Raw genomic sequence first — 21,426 nt, 5'->3', positions numbered from 1 at the left:
TCTTGTCTGCAACTTCACAGCGTGAAAGAGATAGATAATGGAAGAGTAATAAGGATCACTCCACAAGTGGCAGGCATGAGACTGAAAATGGAGGTGGACACAGGCTCAGCTTTAACAGTGATCTCTGTACATGACCACAAACGACTGTTTTCTCACATACCTCTGAAATGAACTAAACTACTGCTAAAGACTTACACAGGACAGAAAGTGCATCCCAAAGGTAAAATTAAAGTGACAGTGACTGATGGAGACAAAACACAGCAGGTGAACCTCTATGTACTGAAAAATGGAGGACCACCATTGCTGGGACATGAATAGCTCAGGAAAATCCAGCTGGATTGGCACACCATCAAGGCACTAGATGTGTCAACAAAGGAGGGCAACTCGGCGGGGAAGATGTCCGCAGCTCTTCTCTCACCCATTGTCAATTATTATAATGGCGAGGAGGAGCTAGACAGCATTGACAATGGGGATGAATGCAGTATCCATGGCTGCGACTTGAATGAAGATACAGAGGATGCAAGGGAGACAGATATTGCCAATAAGAAGGATGATGAAGACTACCTGGAAGTAAAAGAGCAGATATACCAGGAGAAATTGACATCTCTCAAAAGACAGCTACAGCAGTTACAGGAAGACACTTTGCAGGAGTATCAGAAAAGGATGAAGAAACTAGATCAACAATACAAGGAAAGAATACGAAATGCAGAGCTTTTTCTGCAACTGGAGACAGAACAAGTGGAAAGGAATTATATTCAAGAGAAGGAAACTGCAGTGAAGGAATTTGAAGATAAAAAGATTGAGTTGGAAGAAAAGAAAAAGATGATTGAGAATGAGAGGCTAACAATGGAACTCACAGGAGATTCTATGGAGGTAAAGCCAATAATGACTAGGAAACTGAGGAGGAGATCTAATGACCCTGTTCCAATTACAGACAAAAGACAAAAACCTGCACCTGTACGGTTAAGTTACTTGTTAACAGAAGAACAGACAATGGAAGATCTGCGAACTCTCAATAAGCTTAAATCTTCAAAAAGACCAGCATCTCCGTCTTCTCCTGAGCATCTTCCCAGCACACCTGCTGAATCACCAGCACAAAGATATGAAGCACGAATAGAAGATGGAAAGTTATATTATGATAAGAGATGGTATCATAAAGGTCAGGCTATTTATTTGGAATCTAAGGAGAATACGAAGATTGGCAGTGTAATTAGCTCAGTTGGAACAAATGAGATATGGGTAAGGAAGACAAGTGATATCACAAAGATGTGTATATATTTAGGACAGCTGCACAGAGGAGTCTTCATTATATAGAGGCAATCTGCTGTCTAGACCTCTTAGCAAGTTGAAGATGCACATCTTCTTAACTCCCTATGCTCAGAGGTCAACTTTTCATGATTTTTATATGGAAATCTGTATTAAAACAAACAAGTTTATTGACAGACATTACCCGGAGAGGCAGAGAAGAACCCCTCCCCCCCCAGAGACTTCAGTTATAAATGGATCTTAGACCAAAAGTTTAAAAAAAACTTGTTATAATTTGATATTATTAAGTTACTAAGTAAACAAATGGTAGGCATTTGTATGTTAAGGGTAAACATATTTGTTTAGCATAGTGCCCCAGTAAAAAAAACAGTTGATACTCTATTGAAATAAAAGAGTAGGAGTGTACCATATAGCCTACAGTATAATAAGGGACTATTTTATGTTTTAGCAACACATCACTGAATGCGCTATTAGGTGCGCATTGATCTGTACGGGTGTGCCGAATTCGGATTCGGCCAGTAAAGAACCATGAAACTTAGCTCACGTCGCCGATGTTTTTATTAATAGCATTATTGTGTAACCAGGCCACATGCACAACAGAAACTCAGAGGCAGTGTGGAGGAAATGCTGGAATGTTGGACTTTTGAGAGGAACATACAGTCTCCAATGGGAACTCATAGTACAACTTCAAATACAAAATGGAAACCTCCTGGGAGGGGGGAGAAGATGGTGGTGCAACGACAGCACGCACGGCCACTTCGGTGATGATATCTGTTATCTGTCAAGTAGGGGACCGTGCACAATCCTGATTAGATGGAGATAGATGTGAGAGCACGGAGGAACATCTGGAAAACTTCTGAAATGCCCGCTTCGCTGCCGCTGCTACTGTGTGGTAACCGGAATCTCCGGAGCTGAAGGCCCCGAAATCTTCAGCTTTGCATGTTTCAGCGGCCGGGGAGAGGTCGAAGGTGCTTGGCAGAGGATGGCGCTCGGGAGGCTGTATCGGATGGCCGGTCGGAAGCTCTGAGTTTTTGGATGGATGGACTCAGTGTCAGCTATAGTCGGGTGCTTTCAAGGTATCAGCAAGTTGACGGTGCCTGGAGGTTTATGGCAGGGAGTTTCTCCCTTTTGCCGCCTGCTATCGGGGACTCGGGAGCCAATCGACTCGGGACTTCGAGACTTTTTTTTAATGTGTCTATGATCTGTTCTTCATCAAATTATAGTATTGTTTTGCACTGCTGTAACTATATGTTATAATTATGTGGTTCTGTCAGTGTTAGTCTTTGGTCTGTCCTGTTTTCTGTGATATCACTCCGGAGAAACATTGTATCATTTCTTAATGCATGTATGCTTTTCTAAATGACAATAAAAGAGGACTGAGTGTTTTCATAATCTTAAAAAAACTTTCATCAGTGTCTTGTTTGATGTCTATTCCTCAATCAATATCATCAAACTGTGTGCTGAAGAAAGCATTTGGTATGCTGGCTTTCATCAGTTGGGGCACCGAGTAAAAAAATCGGGACGTTGTGTTGCAGGTGCACAAGATCTTTTTGAGACTTCATCTAGAGCAGGGATTCCTGACCTTGGGTCCATGGAGCCCTTAGTTAATGGTATTGGTCCATGGCTTAAAACAGGCTGGGAACCCCTGATCTAGAGTATTATGTATGGTCTTGGTTACCCTGTTATAGGAAAGATGTCATTATGCTGGAATGAGTACAAAGAAAATTTGTGAGAATGTGGACAGGCTGCAAAAGCCTCAGTTACAGGAAGAAGTTTGGCAGGCTCAGCATTTCCTTGTGGGAGACTGAGGGGTGATTTTAGAGAGGTGTATAAAATCACAATGATTGTAGGTAGGTAGATTGGGCACAGCCTTTTTCCCAGGGAAGGAGAATCAAAAACCAGGGGGCACAGGTTTAAGGGGAGGGGCAACAATTTAAAAGGGGCCGGAAGGACAATTACTTCATGCAGAGAATGGTGAGTTCACATTTCTATAAAGCTGCGCCTCGTTCTCTTGCATTCCAAGGAATAATGATTTAGCTTGACCAATCTTTTCCCAAAATTCAGACCCTCTATTCCTGGCAACAACCTCATAAATCTTTCTGCACTCTTGCCACTTAACCACACCTTTCCTATAACAGGGTGACCAAATTTGTACGTAGTACTTTCTGTGCAGTTTCACCAATGACTTCTAATACAATTACAATATAAGGTCCCAACTCCTACACTCCTATACTGTTCTCCTAAAGTAGAAGATCTTTGCATTTATTACTTTGACTATTCATGGGATTTTACTCTACACAAGATGATCAGTCTCTCAGTGGCTAGATTTTAAAAATATGTCGTTTGCCAGAAACCACAAAATTCAAAGTTCAGACTGCAAGTTCTATTCTTCTATCAAGGAGGGCACACACTGAATGTGCCTTCCTGTGCCCTGACATCCATTCCCACAGCTTTTACATACTGTACTTCTGGTTATCCGACACAGCCACCTCACTCAAACACAATACACAATAGCATTTGTTCACACGTTTTCCTCTCTCTTGTACAATACGGTGACACATCAATCACAGACAGCAGCAGGAAAGTGTGGTCAAATCATGTGATCTTCAGAAATGATGCAACAAGCTATAATTGGAGGAAATAAAGTCCCTGACAAGTAGCATGACTAAAGCCATTGATGGGGCCATAGAGCACGACAACACATAAAGAGGCTCTTTGGCCCATCTAGTCCATGCTGAACTATTGACCTGCACCTGGATCATAACCCTCCATACCCCTCCTATCCATGTACTTAGCAAATTTTTCTTAAGTGTTGAAATCAAACCTTCCACTTCTGCTGGCAGCTTGTTCCACACTCTCCCCTCTCATGTTCCCCTTAAATATGTATTTCATCTTTCACCCTTACAACCATGACCTCTTGTTCAACCAACCTCCATGGAAAAAGCCGGCTTGCATTTACACTATCTATGCCCTTCATAGTTGTATATATCTCTACCATATCTCCCCTCAATGTCCTATGCTTTCTGAGTAATTGAAGGGCTATCAATTTAGGGTGAGAGGCACCCTGATAGAGGTTAACAAGATAGGAGTAGGCAGAGACAGCGTGGAGAGTCCGTGCCTTTTTTTTCCTGGGTGACATATGAGAGGACACACTTTTAAGGTGATTGGAAGGAAGTTTAGTGTGGATACTTTACACAGAGATGGTGCGTGTGCAGAGTGCCCTGCCGGGAGAGGCAACTGGGGACATTTCAGAAACTCTGACGGGTACATGAATGAAGGAGTATTTACGAGGGAAGGATTAATGACCAAAATTGAGATGGTGTATGGAGGGGAGTGCTGTGCCCTGGTTAAACACCACGACCCATACACTGAGCCGACTGCAGGGCTCACAAACTTACCTGTGTCGGTCACAACGCATACTTATAGAAACATAGAAACATAGAAAATAGGTGCAGGAATAGGCCATTCGGCCCTTCGAGCCTGCACCGCCATTTATTATGATCATGGCTGATCATCCAACTCAGAACCCTGCCCCAGCCTTCCCTCCATACCCCCTGATCCCCGTAGCCACAAGGGCCATATCTAACTCCCTCTTAAATATAGCCAATGTACTGGCCTCAACTGCTTCCTGTGGCAGAGAATTCCACAGATTCACCACTCTCTGAGTGAAGGAGTTTTTCCTAATCTCGGTCCTAAAAGGCTTCCCCTTTATCCTCAAACTGTGACCCCTTGTTCTGGACTTCCCCAACATCGGGAGCAATCTCCCTGCATCTAGCCTGTCCAATCCCTTTAGGATTTTATACGTTTCAATCAGATCCCCCCTCAATCTTCTAAATTCCAACGAGTACAAGCCCAGTTCATCCAGTCTTTCTTCATATGAAAGTCCTGCCATCCCAGGAATCAATCTGGTGAACCTTCTTTGTACTCCCTCTATGGCAAGGATGTCTTTCCTCAGATTAGGGGACCAAAACTGCACACAATACTCCAGGTGCGGTCTCACCAAGGCCTTGTACAACTGCAATAGTACCTCCCTGCTCCTGTACTCAAATCCTCTCGCTATAAATGCCAGCATACCATTCGCCTTTTTCACCGCCTGCTGTACCTGCATGCCCACTTTCAATGACTGGTGTATAATGACACCCAGGTCTCGTTGCACCTCCCCTTTTCCTAATCGGCCACCATTCAGATAATAATCTGTTTTCCTATTTTTGCTACCAAAGTGGATAACTTCACCTTTATCCACATTAAATTGCATCTGCCATGAATTTGCCCACTCACCCAACCTATCCAAGTCACTCTGCATCCTCCTCACAGCTAACACTGCCACCCAGCTTCGTGTCATCCGCAAACTTGGAGGTGCTGCATTTAATTCCCTCATCCAAGTCATTAATATATATTGTAAACAACTGGGGTCCCAGCACTGAGCCTTGCAGTACCCCACTAGTCACCGCCTGCCATTCTGAAAAGGTCCCGTTTATTCCCACTCTTTGCTTCCTGTCTGCTAACCAATTCTCCATCCACATCAATACCTTACCCCCAATACCATGTGCTTTAAGTTTAAACACTAATCTCCTGTGTGGGACCTTGTCAAAAGCCTTTTGAAAATTCAAATATACCACATCCACTGGTTCTTCCCTATCCACTCTACTAGTTACATCCTCAAAAAATTCAATGAGATTCGTCAGACATGACTTTCCTTTCACAAATCCATGCTGACTTTGTCCGATGATTTCACCGTTTTCCAAATGTGCTGTTATCACATCTTTGATAACTGACTCCAGCAGTTTCCCCACCACCGACGTTAGGCTAACCGGTCTATAATTCCCCGGTTTCTCTCTCCCTCCTTTTTTAAAAAGTGGGGTTACATTAGCCACCCTCCAATCCTCAGGAACTAGTCCAGAATCTAACGAGTCTTGAAAAATTATCACTAATGCATCCACTATTTCTTGGGCTACTTCCTTAAGCACTCTAGGATGCAGACCATCTGCCTTCAATCCCTTCAATTTACCTAACACCACTTCCCTACTAACAAGTATTTCGCTCAGTTCCTCCATCTCACTGGACCCTCTGTCCCCTACTATTTCTGGAAGATTATTTATGTCCTCCTTAGTGAAGACAGAACCAAGGTAATTATTCAATTGGTCTGCCATGTCCTTGCTCCCCATAATCAATTCACCTGTTTCTGTCTGTAGGGGACCTACATTTGTCTTTACCAGTCTTTTCCTTTTTACATACCTATAAAAGCTTTTACAGTCAGTTTTTATGTTCCCTGCCAGTTTTCTCTCATAATCTTTTTTCCCCTTCCTAATTAAGCCCTTTGTCCTCTGCTGAACTCTGAATTTCTCCCAGTCCTCAGGTGAGCCACTTTCTCTGGCTAATTTGTATGCTGCTTCTTTGGAATTGATACTATCCCTAATTTCCCTTGTCAGCCATGGGTGCACTACCTTCCTTGATTTATTCTTTTGCCAAACTGGGATGAACAATTGTTGTAGTTCATCCATGCAACCTTTAAATGCTTGCCATTGCATATCCACCGTCAATCCTTTAAGTGTCATTTGTCATATGCCTTCCATATGCCTTTTGGATTCAGTGGCTCAAACGTCTGCAGCAGAGTTCGGTTTTGTTTTTAAGGACAAGAATTTTCAGCTTGTAATTCCCCATTAGTCACAATACATCATGATTTGTTAGATGGAAAACTGAAACATTTACAGTTTTGGAGTTGTGAAAAGTACAAACAAACTTTTCACCATTCACACTTCTTCAAAATCAAGTTCCCATTTCTTTAATGATGGAAAGTGTTAACAATGCACTCTTTATTTTCTGCATGTTAAACAAAGAAAGGCCTGCCCCGGGCCTTACTGCTTGCGGACAACTATCAGTGTGAATAGTGGCAATGGCAACCAAAAGGGGAAACAGTGAAATCCTCGGGTTTGGCAGTATCCCAGCTGGCAGGTGATAAATTGGAAACACAGCCACTGTGTGATGGACAGGTGTATGATTGACTCAGAACAGGCAGACGGTACCTGTGCCTAGTGAGCAGTGTAGTTGCGGTAGCACCAACCAAAGTATATTGATCCCAAAGCAGAGGGCAAACTCTGGGAACGACAGATGCAATTCTTAAAATAAAGATACACTCTGTATATTGATTTGGTGGGAACTGGTTTGGCAACAAAGTGTTCCCTGGTCCGGTAGCACTCCTCCGCTGCTGCTGGTTCCTGTGTACCATAGCCTGGTGTATCATAGCCTCGACAACTGGATTGCTGCTGGCTACTGCAAAAACAAAGAAAGGATCAGTCCGAATTCAGACGAAGCCACACGCTGCAAAGGTAGTTGGAGAAAACAAGAGAGCAGGTAAAAGCTGCGGTGAAAGTAGGCTCACAGAACTGTGCCACCACTGGTTCACTGTAGGACCGGTGATATAATGACAAGTCAGACTGAGGTGTATCTTGGAGGGGAACCTGTGAACGGTGGTGTACCCATTCACCTGCTCTCCAAATATTTCTTGGCGATAGAGGAGACAGGATTGGGAGCTGCTGCCAGGAGAGTGTGCTTTGGTAAAGGGTACGTACTGTAGCCAGTGTGTACCAGTGGTCAGGGCAGTGGATGTTTATGGTAGCTAGTAGTAGATAACCAGTAGGGCTGTTTTGTCCTGGATGGTGTTTAACTTCTTGAATGCACATGCTGCACTCACTCTGGCAATTCATTTATTTATTAACTTTTATTTAGGGATACAGCAGGGTAACAGGTCATAGAACGCACACCACACAATTACACCTGTGTGACCAATTATCTGACTAGCCCGTACGTCTTTTTCAGAACGTGGGAGAAAACTGAGCATTCGATGGAAACCAACATGGTATTGGGGAGAACGTGTACACTCCATACAGACAATGGCAAAATTGAACCCAGGTGTCTGGCACAGTAACAGCTTTAGTCTAATTGCTACACACCATTCCACGTCAAAGGGAGTGTTTTTCCTCCTGCTTCTGACTTGGGGTGTCAAAAGATGTTGCCACGGGCCATCCATCCTCTCATCTGGTAGAAACCAAAGGTCCACATTCCCAATCCCACCTCCCACCAGAACCTTTGTGTATTTCTGAATCATGGAATTCTTTGAAGTGTATCCTGTGGAAAGAGAGTGCAGGTCTGTGGTCACAGCAAAAGTGATACTGATTGAGCTTTGAGTTACTGCTGTTTACTGGAAAGCAAAGCATAGAACATGACTTGAAACACAGCTCTGTTTCTCTTTCCACAGATGCAGCCTGACGTGCTGAGTTCTTCCAGCATTTTCTGTTTTGACCTCAAGATGGCAGATTCTGCACTGTTTTGATTTTCAGTTCAGTCAGAGGTTACTGTAAATATGAGCTCCTGATCTCAAAAATCTCAAAGGAGGCAAACTGATGGAGCATGTCTTCGTCTAGGCTCTGGTTGGAGGAATGTACACGGAGCGAGAGGGTATAGGAGGAAAGGGATTGTTGCCCAGCTCTGAATTAACCCAGAGACCAGCTGGTAACTAGTCATGAGTTAGAGCATGAATCTTTTTTGGATTCAGTCTCATATCCACCTGAGTTTTTAATTAATATCAATGCATCCATTATAATATCCTTCCATTATAATTATTCCAGAATAAAAGCAGTCAAGCTAATTTTAGTCGTCATAAAATCTGAAAAAAAACACAATTTAGCAATTTCATTTTCGATTGTTGTCACAATACCCATGAGTAGGTTGTTCTGATTCCCATTTCCCCGCTGAAGTAAATTCTGTTCAATCTGGCCATGAGTTGCTCAGCAAACTCAGTCATTACTCATCTTGTACAATGTCCCTTTACAGAGCAGTCTATTCATACTATCAGTGGATTTATTGAGAAATATTGTGGCTTTTCTTCACAAACTATAAATAGACTACTGATAAATGTAGATTGGATCTTAAAATGTAGCTCACCCACTCTCGGTGCTGTTTCCTCATTCCCAAACCCACTGAATGACTAAGGGTACATTTCTTGGGGTATTCAACATACAGAAGCATAGAATCACGCAGCACAAAAACAGGCCCACCAGCCCATAAACCTGTGCCAACCACCATCCACGCATTACTATTCCTATAATATTCCCAATTTTAATTCTCTGTGCAAATCCACCAACACAGTCCGATTCTGCTGCTCAGTTTTACAGTGGTCAGCTAGCCTTCTGACCCATGTAATGTTGCAAGACTCTGGGAACAGACTTGGTCACAGGGAGGAAGTGCAAATTCAGCACAGCTTCAGAGTCCAGGTCTGAACCTGCATCACTGGAGCAGAGAGACAGCTAACCCCTGTAATACCTAAAATTTACAGATGCGAAATTTTAAAGCAATTAATTAAATATATTGAGCGAAAACACAACTACCCACAGTAGCAGTGACGATGTATCTTCCAGATTGTCCTAAAACTCTTTTTATGTATTACTGTTCTTCACAAATATTTTGCCAGTCCTATCCAGTGTACCCCTACATTTGATTCCAAACAGCAAACGTTCATCTCTCTGGATGAAATCACTACCTTAATAATTACACCAGAGTGACCACTCTTCATTCATCTGGACACTGGACCCGGGACGATCATGTCCGTTAACCCTGGATAATCCTCTGATTAATAGCTGGTGACTTGCCGCATTTAGGAAATCCGAGGAATCAAGTCGCAAGATTATAATGTCAAACTCACAGGACTGTAGCCATGGACAAGGATAGGAACAGATAGTATGGGAAGATAATGAGTTGGGGAAAAGCTAATAGCAATGGTATTAGATTGGAGCATGGAAATAAATTGAGTGTCAATTGGGAGCAGATGCTTTTTGAGAAATGTGCGACAGAAATATAGAGATTCTGTATAGGTCTGTCCCAAAGATACAGGGAAAGGACGGTAGAGTGAAGGAGCAATGGTTGACAACCAAAGTTAACTTTTAATCAAGAGGAAGAGGAAGCATACTTAAGATTTGGAAACCAAAAATCAGACAAGGTATCTGGAGAGTAAAAGCATAGCTAGAAAGGAGTTTAGGAAGGGATTTAGGAGAACTAGAAAGGGAGATGAGAAGGCCTTGGAGAGTAGGATTAAGGAAAGCACAAGGCATTCAACATAGAAAATAGAACATTACATCATAGTACAGGATTTTTGACCCACAATGTTGGGCCAACCTTTTAACCTACTCTAAGATCAATCTAACTCTTCCCTTCTACATTACCCTCCATTTTTCTATCCTCCATGTTTCTTAAATGGCCCTAATGTATCTGCCTCTACCACCACCTGAGGCAGGGCATTCCAAGCATCCACCACTCTCTGTGTAAAAAATGTATCTCTAAACATCCCCCCTTTACTCTCTTCCAATCACCTTAAAATTATGGCCACTTGTACAAACCATTTCTGCCCTGAAAAAAAGTCTCTGGCTACCCACTCTATCTATGCATCTTATTGTCTTGTATACCTCTATCATGTCACCTTTTATCCACAATTTTTTGTTTTACCAGTCAAGGTTGTTAGCCCTGACTTGAACACCAAACCTGGAGAACCGGTGGGCCACTCTTAGTCTGGCCTCTATGCCAAATGGCATTGGTGTCCCTACTAAGAGCCAAAGCATAAAGACCTGACTCCAGCCAACATAGTTCTCCAGGTCTTTGAGACACACAAGCCACTAAACCATGACAAGGTTGTGGTCCTCTTGGAGGTGACATAAATCTTAGTGGTCCTTAATTCTCAGGGTTATCCATACTCCCTTTGAACAAAGGAATAACATTTGATACCATCCAATCATCTGTACTATTCCTGTGGCTAATGAGTTCACAAATATCATTACTAAAGGCGCAGCAATCTCTTCCCTCAGTACTCGAGTAATCTGGGGTATATTCCATCTGACCCTGGAGCCTTACCTATCCTAATGATCTTCAAAAGTTCTGGCACATCTTCTTTCTTAATAGCCACAGGTTCAAGTATATCATTCTCTTTTACACTGTCCTCACAAATGTGCCTCTCACTGGTGAATACTGAAGTAAAATATTCATTAACCCTTATCTCAGACTTCAGTAGATGCTTCCTCTACAACCCTGACTGGCCCTACCCTCACCCTGGCCATCCTCCTGTTCTTCACATATGCGTAGAACCCCTCAGGGTTTTCCTTAATCCTACTCACCAAGGCCTTCTTATATTTCTTCAGCTCTTTTATCTCCATTGTTTGGATACTTCCTGGCTCCATAAGACCATAAGATATAGGAGCAGAATTAGGCCTTTTGGCCCATTGAGTCTGATCTGCCATTTCACTATGGCCGATCCAACTTTCCTCTCAGCTCCAATTTCCTGTCTTCTTCCTGTATCCCTTCATGCCCTGACCAATCAAAAATCCATCAACCTCTCTTAAATATATGTAAAGACTTGACCTCCACAGCTGCCTGTGGTGAAGAATTCCACAGATTCACCACTCACTGGCTAAAGTAATTCCTCCTCATCTCTGTTCTAAAAGGACGCCCCTCTATTCTGAGGCTGTGTCGCCTGGTCTTAGACTCTTCCACCATAGGAAACATCCTCTCCACATCCACTCTATCAAGGCCTTTTACCATTGGATAGGTTTCAATGAAGTCACCCATCATTCTTCTGAATTCTAATGAATATAGGCCCAGCGCCATCAAATGCTCTTCATATGATAAGCCATTTAATCCTAGAATCATTTTCATGGACCTCCTTTGAACCCTCTCCAGTTTCAGCACATCCTTTCTAGGATAAGAGCCCAAAACTGCTCACAATACTCCAAGTGAGGTCTCACTAGTGCTTTATAAAGTCTCAACATTACGTCCTTGCTTTTAAATTTGCATTTTCTTTTCTCACCACAGACTTAAACTGCAAATTAACCTTTAGGTAATCCTGCATAAGGACTCCCAAGTCCTTTTATGTCTCAGATTTTTGTATTTTCTCTCCATCTAGAAAATAGTCAACCCCTTTATTTCTTCTACCAAAGTGCATGTCAATACACTTCTCTACACTGCATTCCATTTGCCATTTCTTTGCCAATTCTCCTAATGTCTAAGTCCTTCGGTTGCCTCTCTACTTCCTCAAAACTACCCGCCCCTCCACCTATCTTCATATCATCTGCAAACTTTGCAACAAAGCCATCAATTGCATCATCCAAATCATTGACATATAATGTAAAAAGAATTGGTACCAACACAGAGCCCTACGGAACACACTAGTCACTGACAGGCAACCAGTAAAGGCTCCCTTTATTCCCATACTTTGCCTCCTGCCAATCAGCCACTGCTTTATCCATGCTAGAATCTTTCCTGTAATACCATGGGTTTGTAGCTTGTTAAGCAGATTCATGTGTGGCACCTTGTCAAATGCCTTCTGAAAGTCCATGTACACAATATGAACTGATTCTCCTTTGTCTATCCTGTTTGTTATTTCTTCAAAGGATTCCAACAGATTTGTCAGGCAAGGTTTTCCCTTGAGGAAACCATGCTGACTATGAATTATTTTATCATGTGCCTCCAAATACCCTGAGACCTCATCCTTGATAACCAAAGCCAATGTCTTCCCAACCATGGAGGTCAGACTAATTGGCCTAAAACTTCCCTTCTTCTGCCTGTCTTCATCCTTGAAGAGTGGAGTGACATTTGCAATTTTCCAGTCTTCCAGAATCATCCCAGAATCTAGTGATTCTTGAAAAATCACTACTAACACCTCCACAGTTTCTTTAGCCATCTCTTCCTGAACCCTGGGGTATAAACCATCTGGTGTAACTGACCTACCTACCTTCAAACTTTTCTGTTTCCCAAGAACCTTCACCTTCACACACTTCATCACCCCTGACTCCTGGAACCTCCACCATACTGCTAGTGTCTTCCACAGTGAAGACTAATGCAAAATACTTATTCAGTTCATCCACCATTGTCCCCCATTACTACCTTCCCAGTATCATTTTCCAGCGGTCTAATTCCACTCTTGCCTTGGTAACACACTGTAAGGTTTCACTGCTAATGTAATGGTCTCTCTGTAATATTTCACTGCTAAGGTAATGGCTTCTCTGTACACCAATGTTTGGGTTATGACTCGAGTTAACTGGGGCTTTGGAATGTATGTTAGCCAATGCGCGGGATGTTGTTCTTTCTTGTGAGTCTGGGAGCAGGGATTTCATGGTCTTTTGCCGGACAGAGATGAGGAGAGAAGTCGTGAATGGAGAGAGTCAGTAGACTGCCAGACAGAATGGAGTCCGAGGGTCGGCTACGTTTGGAGGAGGTCGACAGGGAACAAATGAACAGAACCGTGAGCTCCGACATTGCGCATTAGACTGTTTCTTGAGAATGGGCCCTTTTTTTGTTGTTTCTTTACTAACCATTAAGAATTATAAAGCTCAATCGTTTAATCTCATATTGAGTATTGTTTATTATTTCGTGGCACTGATTTGTAATAGGGGACACATCGTGCAGCATCCACCCAAACAAGATTTCTTAAGTTTGGCCAGGCTGAGGGCTGTCTTCCCTTAGATTAAGCCACTAGCTGAACCGAGAGTTACATCTCTTCTACACTTTGAAGAAACTTTTGGTAACCTCTTTAATATTATTAGTTATTTTTGTATTCCATCTTTACTTTCTTAATGACTTTTTAGTTGCCTCTTCTTAGTTTTTGAAAACTTCCGAATCGTCCAGCTTGCCACTTATTTTTGCTCTATTATATGCCCTCTCTTCGGCTTTTATGTTGGCTTTGACTTCTCTTGTCAGCCATGGTTGTGGCATCTTGCCTTTAGAGTATTTTTCCTTTTTGGGTTGCATATATCCTGTGCATTCCGAATTGCTTCCATAAATTCCGGCCATTGCCGCTCTGCTGTCATCCCTGCCAGTGTCCTTTTCCACTCAATTTTGGCCAACTCCTCTCTCATGCCTCTGTAATTCCCTTTACTCCACTGTAATACCAATACATCTGTCATAGCTTCTTCTTCTCAAATTTCTGGGTGAAGCTGATCATATTAAAGGTTCTTTTATTTTAAGCTCTTAAATCAATTCTGGTTCATTACATAACACTCAATCCAGAACAACTGATCCCCTAACGGGCTCCACCATGAGCTGCTCTAAAAAACCAACTCGTAGGCACTCTAGAAATTCCCCTTACTGGAAACCAGCACCAGCTTGATTTTCCCAATCTACCTCCCCCATAACTATTGTAACATTGCCCTTTTGGCATGCATTTTCTATCTCCTACTGTAATTTGTCTTACTACTGTTTGGAGGTCTGTATACAACTCCTGTTGGGGTCTTTTAACCCTTGCAGTTCCTTAGCTCTATCCACAATGATTCAACATCTTCCGACCCTATGTCACCTCTTTCTAATGATTTGGTTTTATCTTTTACAAACAGAGCAACGCAACCCCCTTTCCTTCCTGCCCGTCCTTTCTATGTATCCTTGGACATTAAGCTTCCAGCTGTAATCTTCTTTCAGCCATGATTTAGTGATGCCTACAACATCATACATGCCAATCTGCAATGGTGCTGCATTCATTTGCCTTATTTTATATACTGTGTGCATTCAAATTTAACACCTTCAGTCCTGTATTCACCTTTCTTGATTTGGTTCCCCTTTTACATTGCAACTCATCCTGTTGACTGCAACGTTACTCTATCATCAACCTCTCTTCACTACACATCGCCTCTGTTTGTAAACCAGCTACCTCATCTTCAGCACTATTATCCACCTTTCCTACAATACTTCTTGCTTTGAAATGTAGGCAGCTTAGGACACTCATCGCACCATTCTCAATCTTTTGATTCCTAACTTTGTCTGAGGTCTTACCAAGATCTGCCTCCACAACATCTCCACTAACTGTTCTGGCACTCTGGTTCCCAACTCCCTGCAACTCTAGTTTAAACCCCACCGCGCAGCATTAACAAACCTTCCTGCTAGGATATTAGTTCTCCCCAACCACCCCCCCAGTTCAGGTGCAAACCGTCCTTTCTGTACAGATCCCACCTTCCCTGGAAAAAAGCCCAATGATCCAAAAATCTTATGCCAACTCAACTTCCTAGTTCTGGCCCCACTAGCATGTGGCATGGGTAGCAATCCTGAGATCACAACCCTGGAGGTCCTGCCCTTTAACTTAGCACCAAACTTCCTGAACTCCCTGTGCAGAACCTCATCACTTGTCCTACCCATGTCATTGGTACCTACATAGACCACAATTTCTGGCTGTTCACCCTCCCACTTAGGAATGCTGAGGACTCGATCTAAAATATCCTGGACCCTGGCACCTGGGAGGCAACACACCATCCGGGAATCTCGTTCTCACCCACAGAACCTGCTGTCTGTTCCCCTAACTAACAAATCCCCCATCACCACAGCTGATCACCAGATCACTGTGACTTTCCTCGTTAGGTCATCCCCCCCCCCCCCGACAGTATCCAAAGTGATATACCTGTTGTTGAGGGGAATGGCCACAGGGGTACTCTGCATTGTCTCCTTAACCCCTTTCCCCTTCCTGTCTGTCACCCAGTTTCCTGTATCCTGACCCTTGGATGTAACTATCTCTCTATATGTTCTACTTATCACCCCTTCAGCCTCCCAAATGATTTGGAGTTCATCCAGTTCCAGCGTCAGCTCTTTGACGTGGATTGTTAGAGCCGCAGATGGGTGCACTTCTCAGGGACACTGCCTTCCCACATCCCACAAGAGGAGTATCCCAGTATCCTGCCTGGCATCTCTACTGTCCAAGCTAAGCCAATATAAACAGAGGAAATGGAAAAAAACTTAATTTTGAGCTTTTCTAGTCTTTTGCTTTCTTTGACTGATGCCTCTCTTTGCAGAAGCCTTGAAGAGCGAAAGTTTCAAGATCACAGCTCTGACTCTGTCCTCTTAGGTGATGACCGCTGCTTCTTTGTAAATCTCTAGAGCCCTGTCTGATTCTTGCTTCCTAAACCTTCTTCCTCTTGTCTAGATCCTCCACATCTCTTGTTAACCATGGTTCCTTCACCTGACCATCCTTTCCCTGCCTCAAAGAGACAAATGTATCCAGAACCCCCAGCAATACTCCTTAAACAAACACCACATTCCTGTTGTGCATTTCCCTAAGTCCAGCTGTTCCAGATTCTGCCCCCAAGTTCCTGCCTAACAGTATCATAATTCTCCCTCCCCCAATCAATGACTTTCCCATACCATCCGCTCCTGTCCCTTTCGAAAGTTAGGGTAAAGTTCGGGGAATTCTGTTCGCTGTCTCTGAGACGTTTACCCATTGAGCCATCTGACACTTGATTTGCTTCATTGTCTCGTACCAGATTCAGTATGGCATCTCCTTTAGTTGGCTTGTCTACATCCTTCCTGGACACATCTAACATATTCTTCCCCGTCCAAACCTTTTGCACTAACAAGGTGCCAATCAATATTAGAGAATTTGAAGCCCCCCATGTGAACAATTTTCTTAATTTTGCATCCTTCCAAAATCTGGCTCCTAATCCATTCCTCAGTATCTTTGTTGCTACTGGGGTGTCTACAGGATACGCCGAAAAGAGTGATTGCTCCCTACACTGAGTCGATGGGCAATCCCTTCATGACGTCCTCCCTTTCTGTAGATGTGATACCATCCCCGATAGGCAATCCCACTCCCCCACCTATTTTACCTCTCACCCTCCGTCCCTTTTGAAACACCTAAACCTTGGAGCATCCAGCAGCCATTCCAGCTCTTGTGACAAATGAGTCTCCATTGTATTTCCTCGTACTGACCCAGGCTCTAAGTTCATCACTCTTGTACATGCACAGAAATAACGGACGATGACTAGAGTGATGGCAAGACCACTCAGGGATAAAGCAGAAAACATATGCCTGGATTTGGAGAAGGTAAGGGAGGTCCATGGCAGCACCAGGACATAGGTAGGAAAAGGGAGGGGTCCTGAAGACAGAATCTAGAGTTAGGTAGAAAGCTGAACAGGAGGACCTGCAGGGTAGTTACCTCTGGATTGCTGCTGTGCCAGTGACAGTAAGAATAGGATGACCTGGGGCATGGATGTGAGACGGGGGAAGTGGTGCAGGGGCAGGGCTTCAGGTTTCTGAATCATTGAGATCTCACCTGGGGAAGGATTGACCTGTACACTTGAATCCAAGGAGACCAATATCCTGTGGGCAGGTTTGCTAGAGCTTTTGGAGAGGGTTTAAACTAAATTGCCAGGCGGCTGGGAACCAGAGTGATAGAGTTGAGGATGGGACAGTTAGTAGACAACTGGATGCAGTGTGCTGTTAGGAAAGACAGGCAGATGATAGGGCAAAATTGCAGTCAGTGAGATCAATTGTAGTGTAACATTGGGACAAAATCAGAAAGGGTGATACAGGACTGAAGGTGTTAAATTTAAATGCATGCAGTATACAGAATTAGGTGGATGATCTTGTAGCACGGTTAGAGATTGGTAGGTATGACGTTGTGGGCATCACTGAGTCGTGACTGAAAGATCACAGTTGTGAGATTAACATCCAAGGATATTAACATCCAAGGCAATGTGGAAGATCTGAGAGATCTTGGGGTCCATGTCGATAGGACACCAAAGCGGCTGTGCAGGTTGACAGTGTTGTTAAGAAGGCACATGGTGTGTTGCATTCATCAACTGTGAGATTGAGCTCAAGAGCCATGAGGTAATGTCACAGCTGTATAAGACCTTGGTCAGACCGCACTTGGAGTACTGTGTTCAGTTCTGGTCACCTCACTACAGGAAGGATGTGCATACGATACAGAGAGTGCAGAGGAGATTTACAAGGATGTTGCCTGGATTGGAGGATATACCTTATGAGAATAAGTTGAGCGTACTTGGCCTTTTGAACCGACGGAGGATGAGATGTGACTTGATAGAGGTGTATAAGATAATGAGGGGCATCAATCATGTGGATAGTCAGAGGCTTTTTTCCAGGGCTGAAATGGCTAACACGAGGGGGCATGATTTTAAGGTGCTTGGAAATAGGTACCTAAGGGATGTGGTGGGTGCGTGGAATGCACTGCCGGCGGCGGTGGTGGAAACGGATACAATAGGGTCTTTGGTAGGTACATGGAGCTTAGAAAAATAGAGGGCTATGTGCTAGGGAAATTCTAGGCAGTTTCTAGAGTAGGTTACATGGTCTGCACAACATTGTGGGCCGAAGGGCCTGTAATGTGCTGTAAATTTCTATGTTCTATGTTCTATTTTGATATACATTGTATCAAAAGGACAGGCAGGTAAGTAGAAGGGGAGAGTTGGCTATGTTGGTTCAAAAAAAGAATGCCAAGAATGCACTGGCAGAGATTGTGGTAGAGACAGATATATTAGGGACATTTAAGAGACTCTTAGATAGGCATGTGAATGAAAGGAAACTGGAGGGAAGGATTAAATAGACTGAGGAATAGATTAAGAGGCCAGCAAGGCATCCTGGGCTGAAGTGCTGCATTCTATGTTGTATGACCTGCCTTTCAGCCAGTTTGCAGTTGTGTTGTATCTAATCATAGACCCACCACCACTGCCAGCACAACGTTATACAGTGGGGCAGAAGTGACTTTTAGAATTCAAAATATTAATTCCATGCATGGCAGGGAGGAGATACGTCTCTACCCAAGGAGATGTAAGGCACTCCTTCCCTCCACTAGCCTGCAGGTCGCCCTTGGGCAAGGCGTAGCATTTCTTTAGTTCCCCACCCCACCTCCGACCCCCGAACAAGATCATGTGAAGTCATGGGAGCAGGTGGTGGATAGTCGTATGAGCAGCTGGTGCAAATCACAGGTCGTGCATTTCACTGATGCCAGGCAGACAATCTCTGGATAGTATGGATAATGGCTGGGGTCACCCCTCTTGTAAAGACACTACTCAGAAGAAGGCAATGACAAGCCACTTCTGTAGAAAAATTTACCAAGAACAATCACGGTCTTGAAATTGTGATCATCTATGTCATATGACACAGCACATATTGATAATGATGATGAATATTAATACTGAGCACTCTGAAGTTCGAATATACATAAATAAACTTCCTGATGAAGGGGTTATCAATGGGCTCTTTTAGTAGCTGAATCATTACTCACACATTTTGAACTTTCTTTGGAAGCTATAAGGGCATCGAAAGTTCAGTGGGTGAAGAGTTCAATACCTATTGCCAAGAGTTGCTCAGTAGGTTCTCAAAAGAGAACAAATCATGGCTTGAAACGTTAGCTCGAGGCTGCAGCAAGAAGTGGTGGAGGCTAGAGTAAGGTTTCTGCTAAGCTTCTCTTTCTGCCTTTATGATTGCACAGGCTGAGCAGTGAGATTGGACCCCAAGGCAGTAGGAAGCTCCTCCTGTATATGTTGTGTGAAGTCAGGGCGACCTCCAGTGTCCCTGATGACCCCACCTGCTAGAAGTGCACCCGGCTGCAGCTCCTTACAGACCGCGTGAGGGAACTGGAGCTGGAACTGGATGAACTCCAGATCAGTCAGGACGATGAGGGGTTGATCGACAGAAACTGCTGGGAGACAGTCACACTGAAGCTACAGGAGGCAGTTACCGCCAGGAGAGGGAAAGGGAATAGGCAGAGAGTGCAGTGTACCTATAGCAGTTCCCCTCAATAAACAGGGCCTCCGAATGAGTATTGAAGTGGTAAGTCCTCAGGGCCTCAGTGGATATACCCCAGGTTGTTGAAGGAGGCAAGAGATGTGATTGCTGGGCCCTTGACCAGCATCTTCATGTCCTTGCTAGCCTGGAGGACTGGTGAGTTGTACCCTCTGTTTAAGAAGGGAACAAGGGAGAATCCTGGGAACTATAGACCAGTGATTCTCACATCAGTTGTAGGGAAGTTGCTGGAAAAAATTCTTAGGGATAGAATATATGAACACTTGGAAGCCATGGCCTATTTCGGGAGAGCCAGCATGGCTTTATGTGTGGCAGGTCGTGCCTTACCAACTTGATAGAAATTTTTTGGCAAGGTGACGAGAGAGCCTGATGAGGGTAGGGCAGTGGATGTTGTCTACATCAGTTTTAGTAAGATGTTTGACAAAGTCCCGCATAGGAGGTTAACTCAGAAGATTAAGATGCATGGGGTCTGTGGTAAATTGGCTGTTTGGTTTCCCAACTGGTTTGTGCATAGAAGATAGGGTAGTGGTTGAAGGGACTTATTCGAGTTGGAGTTCTGCAGGGATCTGTGTTGGGACCTCTGCTGTTTGTGATGTATGACCTGGATGAAAATGTGGATGGGTGGGTTAGTAAGTTTGCGGAGAAGTGGACAGTGTAGAAGACTGGGAAAGAATGATATAGATCAGTTGCAGATATAGACAGAGAAATGGCAGATGGAGTTTAACCCCAATAAAGATGAGGTGTTGCACCTTGCTAGGGCAAACGCAAGGAGACAGTACATTGTTAAGGGCAATATCATTAACAGTGTTACTGAGCAGGGAGATCTTGGGAACCAAATTCATAGCTCCTTGAAAGTGGCTACACAGATCGATAAGCTGGTTTAAAAAGCTTATAGAATGCTTGCTTTTATTAGTTGAGACATTCAGTTTAAAAGTAAAGAGGTTATGATGCAACTTAATAAAACTCTGGTTAGGCCACATCTGGAGTATTGCATACAGTTTTGGTTGGCCCACTATGTTGCAGCTTTGGACAGGGTGCAGGAGAGGTTTACCAGGATGCTGTCTGGTTTAGAGGACATGTGCTATCACAGGAGGCTGGGTAAACTTGGGTTATTTTCTCTGGAGTGTTGGAGGCTGAGGGGGGATCTGATCGAGGTTTACTAGATCACTTAGTTGAAGTCAGAAATTTACATACACCTTAGCCAAATACATTTTATCTCAGTTTTTTACAATTCCTGACATTTAATCCTAGAAAACTTCCCTGTCTCAGGTCAGTGAGGATCACTACTTTATTTTAAGAATGTGAAATGTCAGAATAATAGTAGACAATGACAATAATAGTAGAGAATGATTTATTTCAGCTTTTATTTCTTTCATCACTTTCCCAGTGGATCAGAAGTTTACATACACTTTGTTAGTATTTGGTAGCATTGCCTTTAAATTGTTTAACTTGGGTCAAACATTTTGGGTAGCCTTCCACAGGCTTCTCACAGTAAGTTGCTGGAATTTTGTTCCATTCCTCCAGACAGAACTGGTGTAACTGAGTCAGGTTTGTAGGCCTCCTTGCTCGCACACGCTTTTTCAGTTCTGCCCACAAATTTTCTATCAG

At 43.5% G+C, this 21,426-nt stretch overlaps 1 pseudogene; it reads left to right on the top strand.

The window, feature by feature from the left end:
* Window positions 1–396: 396 nt before the first annotated feature.
* Window positions 397–1,314, top strand: LOC140200714 (sin3 histone deacetylase corepressor complex component SDS3 pseudogene; annotated as a pseudogene).
* The last annotated feature ends 20,112 nt before the right edge of the window (window positions 1,315–21,426 follow it).

The sequence above is a fragment of the Mobula birostris genome, chromosome 7, assembly GCF_030028105.1.
Source record: "Mobula birostris isolate sMobBir1 chromosome 7, sMobBir1.hap1, whole genome shotgun sequence".
Taxonomy (NCBI): domain Eukaryota; kingdom Metazoa; phylum Chordata; class Chondrichthyes; order Myliobatiformes; family Myliobatidae; genus Mobula; species Mobula birostris.
This window is presented reverse-complemented; position numbering and strand designations above follow the sequence as displayed.